At 45.6% G+C, this 17711-nt stretch overlaps 1 protein-coding gene across 1 annotated transcript in view; it reads left to right on the forward strand.

The window, feature by feature from the left end:
• The first annotated feature begins 7480 nt into the window (after positions 1 to 7480).
• Positions 7481 to 17711, forward strand: part of NEDD9 (neural precursor cell expressed, developmentally down-regulated 9) — a 187641-nt gene continuing 177410 nt past the window's right edge. Inside the window, exon 1 of the mRNA XM_061147635.1 lies at positions 7481 to 7558. The gene's annotated coding sequence lies outside the window, so the exon portion shown is untranslated. The remainder of the gene's footprint in view (positions 7559 to 17711) is intronic.

A 17711-nucleotide genomic window follows, 5' to 3' on the forward strand; every position in this document is an offset into this window, starting at 1 on the left:
CAAGGATGGGGCCCGGGGAATCTATATTTAACCAGCTGGTGGGTGATTCTGATGCAAGACCTCTACAGACCACTTTGCAAAATGTTTGGTTTGGTCTCCAAAATGAATAAGCCACAGTTCTTCACCATTGGGAGCCTGGAAGTCCAAGGAGGCAGGTGCACTATGGTGATCCTATGTGATGAGCATAGAAAGAAAGAAAGTGAAGTCGCTCAGTCGTGTCTGACTCTGTGACCCCGAGGACTATAGCCTACCAGGCTCCTCCGTCCATGGGATTCTCCAGGCAAGAATACTGGAGTGGGTTACCATTTCCTTCTCCAGGGGATCTTCCCAACCCAGGGATCGAGCCCAGGTCTCCCACATTGGAGGCAGATGCTTTAACCTCTGAGCCACTAGGGAAGCCCATGATGAGCATAATAATAGTAGTTTTAGGGTCAGTGAATGGGGGAAAGATTCTCTGTCCGGGGAGGAGCAGTCCTGAAGGATGTTGATGAAAAGAGAAGGAGGAAGAGCATTCTGGGTGGGGGGCAGGTTTTACAAGCCCCAAGTCATGAGGAGACGTGAACTAGAGGGAAGAGTGAGCAGTGAGCGTGACTCTGGGTGCAGATAACAGGAGAGAATCTGAGAAGAGCGCATGGGTCTTGACTCACCAACCAAGTCATTTCATTTTATTGTGTAAGCAACAGGGAGTTGGTGGAGGTATTTTTTCTCGGTTTTTTGCTTGTTGTGTTTTGGGTTTTTGGCTGCACAGGTTTTAATTGCAGCACGTGGGCTTAGTTGCCCCACCACATTCATGGAGAGTCGGGGGCAGAAGGCTTGCCCCAGATCTACGTGGGAGCAGAGGAACCCATCCAGAGAGAAGCAGAGTGAAAACAACGTGTGAGGCCCAGTGGTGAGACCTCGGCAGCAATAAGCAGAGGAGGTGTGCTGAACCGTGAAGGAGGTGAACCGAGATGACCAGGGTCCCCCTGCTAGAGGGTCTGAGGGGAGAGAGGTGATGGACCATTGTGAATGCAGCAGAGGCAAGTTGTCGTGATGGCTTCGGGTTTCACCCTCAAGGATGCCATGGATGACGGTTGCAGGGACTTATTGCATGCAGAGGGCAGGATGGCAGGAAGGCAGTGAGGATGAAGGGCTTGGACCATGTGGGAGTGAAGGCATGCAGGGTAGACGACTCTTTCAGGAAAGCTAAGCGTCAAAGGAAGGATACCCCATAAGAAGAACAGTATTAAGAAGGCAGTAAGTATTAGGGTCCCTACGAGACAGTGGGCACAAGGCTCGTGCTGATAAGATAGGAAAAGTGGTGGTAAAGATAGAGGAGGGATGAGTTGGATTTCTTCTCAGAATTTCTATTGTCTTAGAGTAAAATAATTATGTAAAAACTAAAGGGGAAAACAAACAGACATGCTAGTGTCTTAAGCACCAGGAATAAGTAAAAAATATTTCTAAGTCTTCAGAGTAGGATTGTCTCAGTATGGGACGGTGGCATAGAGGCTGCTCTAGAGTTAGAAGAAGGAAATGTTCAAGGAAAAGGAAAGGAAAAGAACCAGCCATTGTAGAGAAAAGAGTCCGTAAATGATCTTAACACACGGTAGTCCCTCCCTGGGACTGGATCGTGGTCAGGGCAGCAGACCTGCCTCAAGAGTTGCATGATTGGACTTGATTTTTTGGTTAAGTGATTGTGTAAGCAGAAAGGAAAATCCAGAAAAATCACTTTATCAAATGACTGATCAACCTTTGGTATCTGATCTGGGAATCTCTACTGAGGGGCAAACCAGTTGGACATAAACCCACCTTTCTGTGTACTTAGAAAACAAATGATCCAAAGTCGGATAGACAGAGCAGTCTAACCTCTTCAGGCATTGAAGACAGCAGTGTAATTTTATTCCGTATATTCTCACGAATAAGATGTTGTTTTCAAAGTCCTATTTCATGTGAAACCAGAAGAGCAGTTTGTCGAGTTCCTTCAGAAACTGAGCTTAATGCGACAGTTTCAGTCTTGTGTTCTGTTTGTGTAGAAGAGCACGCTCAAGGGTGAGGTTGCACACATGCACATTGCAATCTGAGAGTGGTTACGTATATTCACACAAACGCCTGGCACACAAATGTCTTGGAAGAAAACACACTGAACAGATAGCAAGGGTTCCCTGTGGGCAAAGCCGAAGAGGGAACTGAAATGAGGGCTGATGGTCAGAAAGCATTTTCGTTTTACCTGCAAGGTTAGTTTTTTACAATTTCAATGTATTAGTTGCATATTTTACATTGATTTGTAAAAAAAAAAAGAAAATACCCTAACATTGCAGGTAAAATTAAAATGCTTTCCAACCATCAGCCCTAATTTCAGTTATTTTTTATTTTTGTTGGTTTTTTTTTTTTTTTTTTAATTTTTAGCGGCACGGTGTTTTCTTGGCTGTGTGGGCTTTCTCCAGTTGCAGAGAACAGGGGCTGCTCTTTGCTGCGGTCATGGGCTTGCTTCTCTTTGCGGTGTGTTGCCTCCTCTGCGATGGCTTCTCTTGTTGCGGAGCACAGGCTCTAAGCACGTGGGCTTCAGTAGTTGCAGCACGCGGGCTCAGTAGTTGTGATGCATTGGGCTTAGTTGCTCCTCGGCATGCAGAATCCTCCCAGACCAGCAACTAAGCCCTGCATTGGCTCCTCCGCCAGGCTCCTCTGTCCATGGGATTCTCCAGGCAAGAATCCTGGAGTGGGTTGCCATGCCCTCCTCCAGGGGATCTTCCCAACCCAGGTATAGAACCCAGGTCTCCTGCACTGCAGGTAGATTCCCTACCATCTGAGCCACCAGGGAAGTCCTAATTGTATGTTTTTAAAATTAATTTAAAAATTATGGCAAAATCAGCACTAACACGACTTTCCTCATTATTTTTTGGAAAGTCCTAGGTGGTTATCATCCAGTAGAGGAGTAGGGGACTAAGTTGTCAGTCTTGGAGAAAGGTTGGTGTTTGCCAGGTGCTTAAACACAACGAATGCCTCCAACAAATCAGAATCTTTTGTGTTTGTCATCAGTTCTCTCTTAAAAAGAATTCAGCCTTCCTTCCTTTTGCTCTTCGTGGGATCTATGTTTCTTCAAACAACTGTTCTGTGAGCCAAAACAATGGTTTCGTCTCTGAAAATGTCATTTTCTATCCTAATGATAAACATTTTTATTAATCCAGTGGGAATGCTTGAAAGCAGAATTCAAAGGATGGAAGGATGAGCTGAGGATGAGAAGCTGGATGGGTGAAGGAGTGAGGTTCTGCAGAGATCATGAGGGATAATGAGAGAGCTCGCAGCGGCATCTCACCCGCGCAAGGCATGAGCTAAGGGTGGGGCTCAGAGCTCTGGAGAGTGAGGAAAGCTTGGGAAGAAGACATGACGGATAGGAGGAGATGGGTAGGAAGGTTCATGAGCTGTAGAAGGGCCTCGATTGAGGTTATTAGGAGAGGATTTGCCAGAAACAATGTGGTCTTTGTTAACCTGCCCCAGCGAGTCTGGGTAGCTCTGAAGTATGAGAGAAATTAAGGAGATTGAACTTCCACCTGGGGCTGGAAGTGGGTGAACACCCAGAAGAACAAAAACAAGGAAATCAACACTAACGGATTGCTGAAATAGCTTTCTGTGGGGTTCTGGTCGCATAAGAGTGCCACACGCCAGGGCTTGGCTGATGGACCGGCAGAGTAGAAGACATGGAAGACAAAAATGTCCTGTTACAGGAGAGAGAAAAAGAGAGTTGTAAGCACCAAGAGAACAAAAGAGGAAGGTGAATAAGGTTCATTTTGTCATACCTAAAAGTGAAGGAAGGTGTCTGACTCTTTGTGACTGTGTAGACTGTAGCCCACCAGGCTCCTCTGTCCATGGAATCCTCCAAGCAAGAATACTGGACTGAGTACATCGTACCTACTAAACTGAAATTTCTCTTCGGGAAGGAGTGGATTTTCATTCATTTTTTATTTATCATAGCACTCGTTCCATAAATGCTTTTAATATTGTGAGTGAACCAATTAATGGGAATAGTGATCTCACTAATAGCCCCACTCTGCTACGAGTTTTCTGAGGACAGGCCCTATGTCTTGGGAACCGACGCATCAGTCAGGTGCAGGGGCACTCGGGGGAGCTTGCAGGTCCACCATAGTTACTGAATGGACAAATGAGCTGAATCCTTCTGAGGTCTGATTTCTTCATCTGAAAATGAAAACCACAAGACCAACCCCCAGTCCCAAGAAGGGAGGAGGCATACATTCTAATACTAGACAACTCTGCTCATAAAACCTGCCAAACCAACTCCTGAGCATATTCATTTAAATTCCTCAGTGGGCAGCTGACTCCCCATGGCTAATACTGTGTTATTTCAAGGAGGGAAATGAGTCAAGCCAATGGAATCATAAATACACACACAGACAGACACGCACACACACTGAGGCACATCTTGACCATAGATTTTTTTAAACTTTTCATCCTCCTTGGACCAGACATCCATGACAGATTCAAAACAGTTGCCAGGAGGTTGGCTACTGCCTAACAGGTAGTTATAAACCATTCTATGGCGCTGAGATTCCAGCCGAGATGGCACGAAGAAGCTAATTAAAGCAGCCAAGAAGACTGTTTACATTAACAGGAAAATGTAAACACAGTCTTCACTGGATACAGTGATTAGAAATAACACTTGTTTGTTTTTTTTCACAGCCATCTGTGGTTTGTCAAAATTTTGACATGTGGCATAACCTGCCACTAATCAAAACAGAGGAAAACAAATGAAAAAAAGAAGACAGTCTAAGACTGTAAGTAGGAAAACAGACATAGAAAACTTCTATCTTTTCAAGTAGGAAAAGCATTTAGCATGTTTTTCTAAAACCAAGCTGATCTGTCTTTGGACAAAGTTGGAGCTCCTTGGTTTGCCTTGACAGATGTGACTTCTCTGTGTCCTGCGGAGCTCAGCAGTGGGGGGGTCAGGCAGCTCAGAGTGGGAAAAGAAACCCTGCGGATGCAGATGAAATAACAGACTTAAGGATAGTCAAGTCGCCAAACTCAAGGACTTTATTTAAAAGAAGCCGAAGCTTAGTTTTGTCTTAGTATATCTAAGGTGTCACTGACTTACAGAAACAACTCAATGGCATTAATCTTTGGGTTATATATTTTATAACTGGAAAGCATTTTCCTAAGATTTAGCATTTGAATTTACATGGCATGGACATCTACTACAGAAAATACTATTCATTGATAACATACTTTAATGATATGGGAAATGCATGGAGAAGCATTTGGAAAAAATTATTTGCTGTCTCTGCTTCTCCTCTTCCTCTATTAATTTGTTATGAAAACTCTCCACTTACAATAATAAGTGTAGAATAATTCTACCTCAGATCTGGAGCAGGTCCCGATATATAGCACATACTCCAGAATATTTTTTTTTAAGGAAAGAGAGAGGGGGAAAAAAAATGGAGTAACTTAATGATATTTGTACCATGAAGACCGCTAAAATATATAAAAATTAATGCTGATATGTACACTTATAAAGATTAATAGAGACCTTCTTGTTGGTGCTGTATTTCTAAGTCCCAGTTGGATACGGCATTGAGCTGAGTATTTCTCTGTTTAACCGTAGCATCCGCTTATGAGCAGGGGATTCCTTATCCTGATTCAGGCCAGCTCAACGTTTACAAATAAATGACATGGATCTGAGTTTCAGAGAAGTAGTACAAGAAATTGAAACAAAACAAGAACAAAACAGAAGTCACAAGAGTACACTAGACAATAGGAGCCATGAGCAGAGTGTGAAGATGAGGGGAAGGTCAAGGACAGCCCTGTCCTTGCCTGGGAGATGGAGCAGGCAGGAGCAGAAACAACAGACACCATGATCATTTCAGAGTTTCGACTATTCAAACCATTTCCCTCTCCTCTTTCAATCCTCTATGCCACCAAGTCATCTGCTAGGCACCAGCAAGGGGTGGGAAGTGGGGAAAAAAAGGAGAAAAGTAAAGGACGGCACTTACATATAATTTGCCACTAATTAATAATGGTAAGCACACAGAACGCTGCTTAGTTATTTATTATGCCAGGTGCCCCTTGAATACTCTGCATATACTAACTCCTTCAATTCTCACAGCAGTCCTTTGGTTATTTCCATTTTACAGATGAGGGAGTCAAGGCACAGAAAGATCAAAAGTGTTTGAAGAGTAAAGTCAAGATTCAAATCCAGGTGGTCAGTCTCAGAGCATGTCCCCTTGTCTATTGCTCTGATGCCCAGCTGGGAAAAGACCCAGACTGGGGATGGAATACTTTCAAATTCCCTTTCACATGATCAGATCTAGCTTTCTGTGTGTTCAGTCACTTCGTTGTGTCAGACTCTTGCCACTCCATGAACTGTAGCCCGAAAGGCTCCTCTGTTCATGGGATTTTCCAGGCAAGAATACTGGAGTGGGTTGCCATTTCCTTCTCCAGGGGAATCTTTCCAACCCAGGGATTAAACCTGCATCTCCTGCATTGACAGGCAGATTCTTTACTGTCAAGCCATCTGGGGTGTATCACATGGTTAAATAGGAATGGTCTGTTTGGTACCTAGACCCCAGCACAGAGTACAGGTTCAGTAAAATACTTGTCCAGTGAAAGGATGTTTCAGGTCAATTTATAATAGAACTCTTTAGAACATATTGATGAATTGATGCTTTCAAACTGTGATGCTGGAGAAGACTCTTGAGAGTCTCTTGGACAGCAAGGAAATTAAACCAGTCAATCCTAGAGGTAATCAACCCTGAATAGTTATTGGAAGGACTGATGCTGAAGCAAAGCTCCAACACTTTGGCCACCTGATGCAGAGAGTCAACCCATTGGAAAAGACCCAGATGTTGGGAAAGACTGAAGGCAGGAGGAGAAGGGGGCGACCGAGGATGAAATGGTTGGATAGCATCACCGACTCGATGGACATGAGTTTGAGCAAACTCCAGAAGACAGTGAAGGACAGGGAAGCCTGGTGTGCTGCAGTCCACGGGGTCACAAATAGCTGGACATGACTTAGCAACTGAACAACAGAACATACTGAGCTGATAAAACTGCAAAATCCTAAATTAACAGGTCTCAAATAGCCTAATTTTTGCCTCAGTGCAGCCTAAGAAGGTGCTTGTGCCACATAGAAAGGATATTCCACAGAATTTCATGGCACCAATAACCTAAAGATCACCTCTCTTTCTCAAAACAGCCAACAGTGTAGATCAGGACTAGATGGCTCACCTGTCACTATACAACCAACTCAGTGTATCAGGAGGTCTGCCAGAGGAGAGAGAGAAAAAAAAAAAAAAAAGGCGCCGAGAAAGGAAATGAACTGAGACAACATCACTTCTCAGCAACCGGAAGGAAAAAGACACAGAGGCTCGCCACTGGCTGTCTACCCGTGGGGTCGCTCGGTGGGGCCGCGCTCACGGCGGCCTTCAGAAGCGGGTCTGGTGGCCGCAGCTAGAAAGAAGCACAGCCATGAGGCGGGACTGAGCCGCCACCTCCAGCCCGCCCGCCCGCCCGGAGGGAGGGCGAGGACGCCAGGGCGCCCCGAGGGCCCCCCAGCGCGGTTCCGCCCCGGGTGAGTCCCCGGCCCTTGCTGTGGCCTGAGGGGTGGGGCGCGCGGCAGGCTCGCTCAGACTCTGACTTCCTGAGCGGGTGTCGGACAGCTGTGCCGCTCCCCGCCGTGGGCACCCTCGTCTGCAGCTGCTGGGAGGCCCGCCACATGCCGCCGAGGGGCAGTGCGTGGCTCCGGGTCTGCTGCAGGCTGACCCCTCCGGAGACGCTGGCTTACGGGCAGCTTCCGATCGATGCGGTTCTGCATTTCGGGTCTTCCTGGGTGGGTGCTTCCTGGGTGTGAGGGACGTGGCTCCTCCCGCTTCCTGCTGTCAGAGAGCTTCCCCTGCGCTGACCATGAGCTTTTACTTTTCCTAAATTATTTCAGGCCCTCTAAGCGTGGGCTGTCACTTACAGCTAATGGTGGGTCTGAGTCACTTATAACCTGGTGTTCAGCCTCTGTGGGAATGACTGAGGGACAGGAAGTGGTGACTGAGAACCACTCAGTGAGTGTCTAGACTCTGCCGCGGACCGGCCGTTAGCATCCCCTCTACGGGGTTTGGAGACAAAGGACACTGTTCTTCGGGTCCACATCCTTGCTTTTCTCTGTTTACATCAATTCTTTGAACGTGTTCGTTCCTTCAATTGCCTTTCTTCCTCAAAGAGCTGGAGGCCACCTTTTTATCTTGCTGACTTTATTAATACTTCAAAATGAGAACACACACAACTTGAAAAGGGGAAAAGCCCTTCTAAAGGAGTCAGGCGTTGTCTAAAGCTGCCAGGAGGTTGGTGAGCAGGCTGGTCCCCCTGCTAGTGACCAGAAGTGAGGGTGGGGGCGCTCTGGTCCTTTCAGCTCCTGCTTGGAGAGCCCCTCCCTTCCCCCCAGAAGCTGGTTTCTCCTCCAGAAGTGAGTGTGAGGTAGGACCATCCACAGCAGAGCCCTGGGAACCAGCCAAGTGGTCTTCCTCCTAGTTTCTATTTGCTCCCAGGCTTGCTTATTTTTTTGATATCCCTGTTCTAAGAATGGGGCAGAGGGGAGCAATGGACAGGGCAGGGTGAGAACCCTTTCATGTGAGAGCTCCACTGTTTCTCGTGAACTAGTTCACTAAATTATTGAACAAGTGTCTAGTGAGTATTCACCGTGTGGAAGCCACATTTAAGTCAGTAAGACGGAACAAAACTGACATTGCCCTTCCCTCCGCCCCCCCCCCCCCCGCCCCCCGCCAAAAGCTTGCCATCCAGGGGAGAGGCAGACGTTGACTACTCATTACACAAATGTGATAAGGACCAGAGCACATAGGGGAGCCTGATCTGTCTGGGAGTCAGCGAGGTTTCCATACACCGGGACCAGGAGAACTGGAAAACACACGCACGAGGCAAAGTGTTGGCTGGTGCCAGGCGGGAGACCCGAATTGTCTGGCTAGATTAAGGTGTGGCCAGAGGAAAGAGTAGAGTGGCTCAACAGGAGTCCGGACAAAGAGACAGCGCTGGTGATGCTGGTCCTTCTAAAATTGGTGGAGACACTTGGAGCGTTGTCGTCTGATGTGCGTTTTTAAGGAATCCCTTTTGCTGCTGTGTGGAGAATGGATGGGAGGGGTCACACCCACAGACAGGGAGACCGGTTAGAAGGCTGATGAAGTCAGCCAAGCAAGGACATCAGTGGGAATCAGACAAGACGAGGGCATCTAGTGAGTATTCACGGTGGAGACAAAACAGAGAGATGATAGACAAAATAGACAGATAGAGAGGCATTGAGAAGGGACAATCAGAGGGACTTGGGGGCAGACAGGAAAGGAGATCCCGGGGGCAGGGTTGAAGGTGATCCCCAGTGTCCTGGTTGGGGCTTCCGAATGGATGTTGATGCTGCTCACTGATTCTAGAAGCGTTAATGAGCATCCAGGCCTGGGATGAGTTCTCTTGGATTTTGGAGGGCTTTGAACACATCCAGGGGCAGATGTCAGCCAGGCCGTCGACATGCTGGCCTAGAGCCCAGAGCAAAGGTCTGGGGATCCTTAGTATATACATGCTAATTGGTGCCGTGGGTTTGAATGAAATATTTTTGAGAGAGAACATCAAATGAGAAAAGAGGGGGTGGCTTAGGATGGAACCTCAAGAAATCCTAACATTTAAACAGCGAGAGGAGCGTGAGCTCTCTAAGAAGACTAGGTACTTTCTTGAAAAGTTAGACACAGAATGACCACATATCCTAGCAATTCCACACCTACCTACATTCCACTCCAAAGAACTAAAAACAGGGGCTCAAATCAGTACATGCACATGTGTTCATAACAGCAATATTCACAATTGCCAAAAGGTAGAAATAGCTTAGAAGTCCATCAACAGATGAATGGATAAATAAATTCTTCTGTAACCATAAGATGGAATATTATTCAGTCACGTGACAGAATATTGTGTGGGCCTGCGTGCTCAGTCATGTCCAACTCTTTGTAACCCTATGGACTAGAGCCCACCAGGCTCCTCTGTCCATAGGATTTTTCAGGCAGGAATACTGGAGTGGGTTGCCATCTCCTTCCCCAGGGGATCTTCCTGACCCAGGGATCCAACCTGTGACTCCTGTGTCTCCTGCATTGCACGCGGTTTATTTACTGCTGAGCCATCGGGGAAGTCTTGATAGAATATTATTCAGCCACAAAAAGGAATGAAGGTCTGATACATGCTACAACATATGTGAACCTCAAAAACATTGTTCTAAGTAGAAGAACACAGCAAGGAGATCAAACCTAAAGGAAATCAGTCCTGAATATTCATTGGAAAGACTGATGCTGAAGCTGAAACTCAAACTCCAGTACTTGGGCCACCTGATGTGAAGAACAGACTCATTGGAACAGAACCTAATGCTGGGAAAGAATGAAGGCTGGAGGAGAAGGGGAAGACAGAGGATGAGATGGTTGGATGGCATCACCAAGTCGCTGGACACGAGTTTGAGCAAGCTCCAGGAGTTGGTGATGGACAGGGAAGCATGGCATGCTACAATCCATGGGGTCGCAAAGAGTCAGACAGGACCGAGCAACTGAACTGAAGTAAGAGAAAGCTAGGTCCCAAAATGCATGATTCCGTTTAAATGAAATCCCGAGAATGAGGACATCACTAGAAACAGAATGGAGATTGGGGGCTGGGAGCAGGGGAGGATGGGGAACCACTGCTTCATTGGTACAGGGTCTCCTTTCGGGGTAATCCAGTTGATTTGCAACTAGATAGAGGTGGTGGTTGCCCCACATTGTGGATGTATTGAATGTCACTGACTTGTTCTCTTTAAACTGGCTAATTTATGTTGTGTGAGTTTTAGTTCAATATTTTTAAAATGTGGCGGGGGGAGGAAAAAGACTAGAAAAGTGTAAGCATAGTTGCAGGAGGACAGACTGTTTGACTTTGGTCAAGTTATGTAACTTCTGGTGCCTCTTCCTCTATATGTAAATAAGGGGAAATCAGTCACTATCGTGAAGGGCTGTGGTAAGGATTAAACGTGATTTTTTTTTTTTTTTAACTATCTAGCAGAGAAAGGGTATAGCAGAAGCAGTCAGGGTTCTGCCTACATTCTTTAGGCCTCAGCACAGCTGAGCTGACTTCTAACAGCCTGAATCTTTATCTCATGACCTAAGGGCTCCCTCCAGGCCAAGTAGAGCCACTTCCATTGCCCAAAGGCAAATGAAAAGCCCCAAGAATTAACTCTCTCATAGACTATAGATATCCCAGCTCCATTACAGTGGAATACTCTTAAGACCATCTTTAGTTCAGTCACTCAGTTGTGTCCGATTCTTTGCGACCCCATGGACTGTAGCACACTAGGCTTCCCTGTCCATCACCAACTCCTGGAGCTTACTCAAACTCATGTCCATTGAGTTGGTGATGCCATCCAACCGTCTCATCCTCTGTTTTCCCCTTCTCCTCCCACCTTCAATCTTTCCCAGCGTCAGGGTCTTTTCGGATGAGTCAGCTCTTCACATCAGGTGGCCAAAGTATTGGAGTGTCAGCTTCAGCATCAGTCCTTCCAATGAATATTCAGGACTAATTGCCTCTAGGATGGACTGGTTGGATCTCCTTGTAGTTAAAGGGACTCTCAAGAGTCTTCTCCAACACCACAGTTAAAAAGCATCAACTCTTCGGCACTCAGCTTTCTTTATAGTCCAACTCTCACATCCATACATGACTACTGGAAAAACCATTGCCTTGACTAGATGGACCTTTGTTGGCAAAGTAATGTCTCTGCTTTTTAATGTGCTGCCTAAGTTGGTCGGAACTTTCCTTCCAAGGGGTAATCGTCTTTTAATTTCATGGGTACAGTCACTATCTGCAGTGATTTTTGGAGCCTGAAAAAATAAAGTCTGCTACTGTTTCTGTTGTTTCCCCATCTATTTGCCATGAAGTGATGGGACTGGATGCCATGATCTTAGTTTTCTGAATGTTGAGCTTTAAGCCAACTTTTTCATTCTCATCAAGAGGCTCTTTGGTTCCCTTGGTATCTCTAATTTTCTTGAAGAGATCCCTATCTTTCCCATTCCATTGTTTTCCTGTATTTCTTTGCATTGATCACTGAGGAAGACCATCTTACCTTTTCTCAAATTTTCCTCCTAGACTTATGCCCCCATTCCCATAGTGGTAGCTGACTTGGTCTTGTGCCCTTTCTCATTTTCTTCTCTTCTCTTTTCACTCTTCCCTCCCCCCAGCATTCTTCCTACCCATTCAAGGGCCCTGGAGGGGAGGGCCCTTCTCATCCCCTTGTGAGATTCCACTTGGAGAAAGGACCCAGGCCCCAGAACCAGGGAGGGTCCTTTAAACCCAGCACGTCCTGTACAAAACTGCACCACGTGAAGATACCTTCCACATCGAATCGCCTCTACTCCCCCTCTACCTTCTGGCCTCCCTATAACTCATTTGATCAAAATTTCCAAAGTGTGGGACACAATAAGTGGGTATGGCAGCCAACACCCAAATGTGGCATTTAATCACACTGAGTCACTCAACTTCGTCACTGTGTCATGGAGAAAGATCTTTTCCATTTCACTCTTTTCATCCTTTGATGTAGGCCTGATCTGACGACCCATCTAACTGTGGCCATTTACCTTTTCCACAAAGAGAAAGTAGACCTCAGGCTACGAGCCATCAGCAGACAGTGGTAGCTAGCTAAAATTTAATAGCACAATTTAGTCTTCTAGTAACCACAGTGGGACTGGCTTTTTATTTGCAGAAGTGGCATGAAAGGTTTTTATTTTTTTTAATTTACACATCTTTAAGTTTAAAAGAAGGCATCTTTTTATTTCTTTTCCTTTTTTTGTTTTTATATTCTTCCAGTTTTACTGAGATATAGTTGACGTACAGCACCAAATAAGTTTAAGGCATACAACATAATGATTTGACTTACGTACATCATGAAATGATGGTCACAGCAGAATATCCATCATCCCTTATAGATACAACATTAAAGAAATTGAAAAAAATATTTTTTCCTTGTGATGAGAATTCTTGGGATTTATGCCCTTAAAAACTTGCATAGATAATGTAGAGCAGTGTTAATTATATTTATCATCTTGTATATTATCTGGTGGTTCAGTGGTAAAGAACGCCTACCAATGCAGGAGACGAGGGTTCAATCTCTAGGTCAGGAAGATCCCCTGGAGAAGGAACTGACAACCCACTCCAGTGTTCTTGCCTGGAGTATCTCATGGGTAGAGGAGCCTGGCAGACAGCAGTCCATGGGGTCGCAGAGAGTCAGACACTACTGAACAACTATACCACATTACATCCCTAGTACTTATTTACAACTGGAAGTTTGTACTTTTTGACCACCTTCATCCAATTGGTCATCCTCCACCACCCTGAAAGTGAGTCAGTTTAAAGTAAAGGACCATGTCCCTCTTGGTACTGGCAGCACACTTGATGAGGAAATCCCAACATGTGGGGCCTGATGGAGGGAAGACTGGACAGAGCTCCACGAGAGCAGGTGCTCCCCAACGGCATGGCTGCGTCCCGTCCACCCAGCTATAGGGCCAGGAGGGATGGGTGTCCTGGGCAGGGCCTGGCTGAGCCAGCCTCGTGTGTGCCCCAGGCTTTTTTAGTCATTAAAATAAGCAACTTCACTGTGCCCGCCGTGGCTCGCACACGTCCAGGCTGTGAGGGGAAAGACTGCCTGAGATGGACACAGCCCCGGGCTCCTGGTCGGGGAGTCCTGCCCCCAGGACAGAGGCTGGCCATCCAGGAGTAACTCAGCAGAGGTGCCAATGCACCCACTGTCCTTTGCACGTTCACTTTAGATTAGAAGCTGTGGTGGAAGGCGGTCTATAACCCACTGTGTTTCATTTTTTTTAAGTCTTTTTTTTTTTAATTTGTTTTTTTGGCTGTGCTGAGTCTTCATAGCTGTGCAGGCTTTTCTATAGTCATGGAGAGCAGGGACTCCTCTCTAGTTGTGGTGCACGGGTTTCTCACTGCAGTGGCTTCTCTTGTTGCGGCTTACGGGCTCTTAGGGCACGTAGGTTCAGTAGTTGTGGTTCCCGGGCTCTAGAGCACAGGCTCAGTAGTTGTAACGCGTGGGCTTAGCTACTCCGAGGCACATGGGATCCTCCCCAACCAGGGATCGAACCCATGTCTCCTGCATGGGCAGGCAGCTTCTTTACCACTGAGCCACCCAGGCAGCCCTTCTACTTAATTTCTATTGGCGGCTGTTCTTCCCCAAGTCCCTCCCTCCACTTCCCAAGGAAGATGGTGAATGAGGGCCACTAATCCAGATCCATTTCACTTGGGAAAAACTTTAAAATACGTGAAACATTTCATGCTACAAAGAACTATATATGATGTGCACAAATATTCTAAATAATAGTGGAAATAAGAAAACAAATCCATGTGTACCCACTGCCCACCTTCCCAACACTTGAAGGGAACTGCTGCCTTAAATTTTTTATTAACCACACTCCATTATATTTATTTTTAGACTGGCCTCATGAATCTATATGTATACATGTATAGGCAATTTGTATGTAATTAATTTATGTGCGGTTTGTGTGTATATGCAGCTTATTTTTGCCTGTTTAGTAACTTACACACATGTAATCATACCACATGCATTCCTCCATAACTGACTCTGTGACTCTGTATCCTTTTGGAGGGTTATCCATATGGATGCAAATAGATGCTGACGACTCATTTTCATGGCTGTAGAGCATTCTCTTGTGTAAACAAGTGACAGTCTATTTATCGTCTCTATCAGTTGACAGTCCTAGGTCATGGCCAAAGATGAAGGCTCGAGGATGATTGCAGGAAGGCATGATGCCTCCCAAATTTCTCCTTCTCTCATGCACAAAACCCTACTAGCAGAGGTGTGAAGCAGCTTTGCCTTATGTTAGAAACTGGTTTTAACTGGGGGTAACAGGTGAATACCTGAATGGTCTAGTGGTTTTCCCTACTTTCTTCAATTTAAGTGTGAATTTTGCAATAAGGAGTTCATGATCTGAGCCATAGTCAGCTCCCGGTCTTGTTTTTTGCTGACTGTATAGAGCATCTCCATCTTTGGCTGCAAAGAAGACAATCAATCTGATTTTGGTGTTGACCATCAGGTGATGTCCATGTGTAGAGTCTTCTCTTGTGTTGTTGGAAGAGGGTGTTTGCTATGACCAGTGCGTTCTCTTGGCAAAACTCTATTAGCCTTTGCCCTGCTTCAGTCTGTACTCCAAGGCCAAATTTGCCTGTTACTCCAGGTGTTTCTTGACTTCCTACTTTTGCATTCCAGTCCCCTATAATGAAAAGGACATCTTTTTTGGGTGTTAGTTCTAAAAGGTCTTGTAGGTCTTCATAGAACCATTCAAGTTCAGCTTCTTCAGCATTACTGGTTGGGGCATAGGCTTGGATTACCAAAATATTGAATGGTTTGCCTTGGAAACAAACAGAGATCATTCTGTCGTTTTTGAGATTGCATCCAAGTACTGCATTTTGGACTCTTTTGTTGACCATGATGGCTACTCCATTTTTTCTAAGGGATTCTTGCCCACATTAATAGATATAATGGTCATCTGAGTTAAATTCACCCATTCCAGTCCATTTTAGTTTGCTGATTCCTAGAATGTCAACATTCACTCTTGCCATCTCCTGTTTGACCACTTCCAATTTGCCTTGATTCATGGACCTAACATTCCAGGTTCCTATGCAATATTGCTCTTTACAGCATCAGACCTGGCTTATATCACCAGTCACATCCACAACTGGGTGTTCTTTTTGCTTTGGCCCCATCCCTTCATTCTCTCTGGAGTTATTTCTCCACTGATCTCCAGTAGTATATTGGGCACATACCGACCTGGGGAGTTCCTCTTTCAGTATCCTATCATTTTGCCTTTTCATACTGTTCATGGGATTCTCAAGGCAAGAATACTGAAGTGGTTTGCCATTCCCTTCTCCAGTTGGACCACATTCTGTCAGACCTCTCTACCATGACCCGTTCGTCTTGGGTGGCCCCACACGGCATGGCTTAGTTTCATTGAGTTAGACACTACTGTGGTCCTGTGATCAGATTGGCTAGTTTTCTGTGATTATGGTTTTAGTGTGTCTGCCCTCTGATGCCCTCTCACGATACCAACTGTCTTACTTGGATTTCTCTTACCTTGGACGTGGGGTATCTCTTTACGGCTGCTCCAGCAAAGCGCAGCCGCTGCTCCTTACCTTGGACGAGAGGTATCTCCTCAGGGCCGCCCCCCTGACCTTGAACGTGGAGTAGCCCCTCTCGGCCCTCCTGTGCCCTCGCAGCTGCAGCTCCTTGGAGGTTGGGTTGCTCCTCTCAGCCGCCGCCCCTGACCACCGCCCACTATACCATTCAGGTATCGCCTAAATCAAATCCCTTATGACTATACAGTGGAAGTAAGAAATAGATTTAAGGGACTACACCTGTTAGAGTGCCTGATGAACTATGGACGGAGGTTCGTGACATTGTACACGAGACAGGGATCAAGACCATCCCCATGGAAAAGAAATGCAAAAAGGCAAAATGGTTGTCTGAGGAGGCCTTACAAACAGCTGAGAAAAGAAGAGAAGTGAAAAGCAAAGGAGAAAAGGAAAGATATTCCCATTTGAATGCAGAGTTACAAAGAATAACAAGGAGAGATAAGAAAGCCTTCCTCAGCAATCAATGCAAATAAATAGAGGAAAACAACAGAATGGGAAAGACTAGAGATCTCTTCAAGAAAATTAGAGATACCAAGGGAACATTTCATGCAAAAATGGGTTCAATAAAGGACAGAAATGGTATGGACCTAACAGAAGCAGAAAATATTAAGAAAAGGTGGCAAGAATACACAGAACTGTACAAAAAAGATCTTCACAACCCAGATAATCACAATGGTGTGATCACTCACCTAGAGCCAGACATCCTGGAGTGTGAAGTTAAGGGGGCCATAGAAAGCATCACTACAAGCAAAGCTAGTGGAGGTGATGGAATTCCAGTTGAGCTATTTCAAATCCTGAAAGATGACGCTGTGAAAGTGCTGCACTCAATATGCCAGCAAATTTGGAAAACTCAGCAGTGGCCACAGGACTGGAAAATGTCAATTTTTGTTCCAATCCTAAAGAAAGGCAATCCCAAAGAATGCTCAAACTACCGCACAATTGCACTCATCTCACACGCTAGTAAAGTAATGCTCAAAATTCTCTAAGCCAGGCTTCACCAATATGTGAACCGTGAACTTCCAGATATTCAAGCTGGTTTTAGAAAAGGCAGAGGCTATCGCTTCTTGGCCTTTTGGCTAAGATCAAGTGTAGAAAAGGCAGAGGACCCAGAGATCAAATCGCCAACATCCGCTGGATCATCGAAAAAGCAAGAGAGTTCCAGAAAAACATCTATTTCTGCTTTATTGACTATGCCAAAGCCTTCAACTGTGTGGATCACAATAAACTGTGGAAAATTCTGAAAGAGATTGGAATACCAGACCACCTGACCTGCCTCTTGAGAAACCTGTATGCAGGTCAGGAAGCAACAGTTAGAACTGGACATGGAACAACAGACTGGTTCCAAATAGGAAAAGGAGTATGTTAAGGCTGTATATTGTCACCCTGCTTATTTAACTTATATGCAGAGTACATCATGAGAAATGCTGGGCTGGAAGAAGCACAAGCTGGAATCAAGATTGCTGAGAGAAATATCAATAACCTCAGATATGCAGATGACACCACCCTTATGGCAGAAA

This window comes from Dama dama, chromosome 7 (assembly GCF_033118175.1).
Source record: "Dama dama isolate Ldn47 chromosome 7, ASM3311817v1, whole genome shotgun sequence".
In the NCBI taxonomy this organism is placed as follows: Eukaryota; Metazoa; Chordata; class Mammalia; order Artiodactyla; family Cervidae; genus Dama; species Dama dama.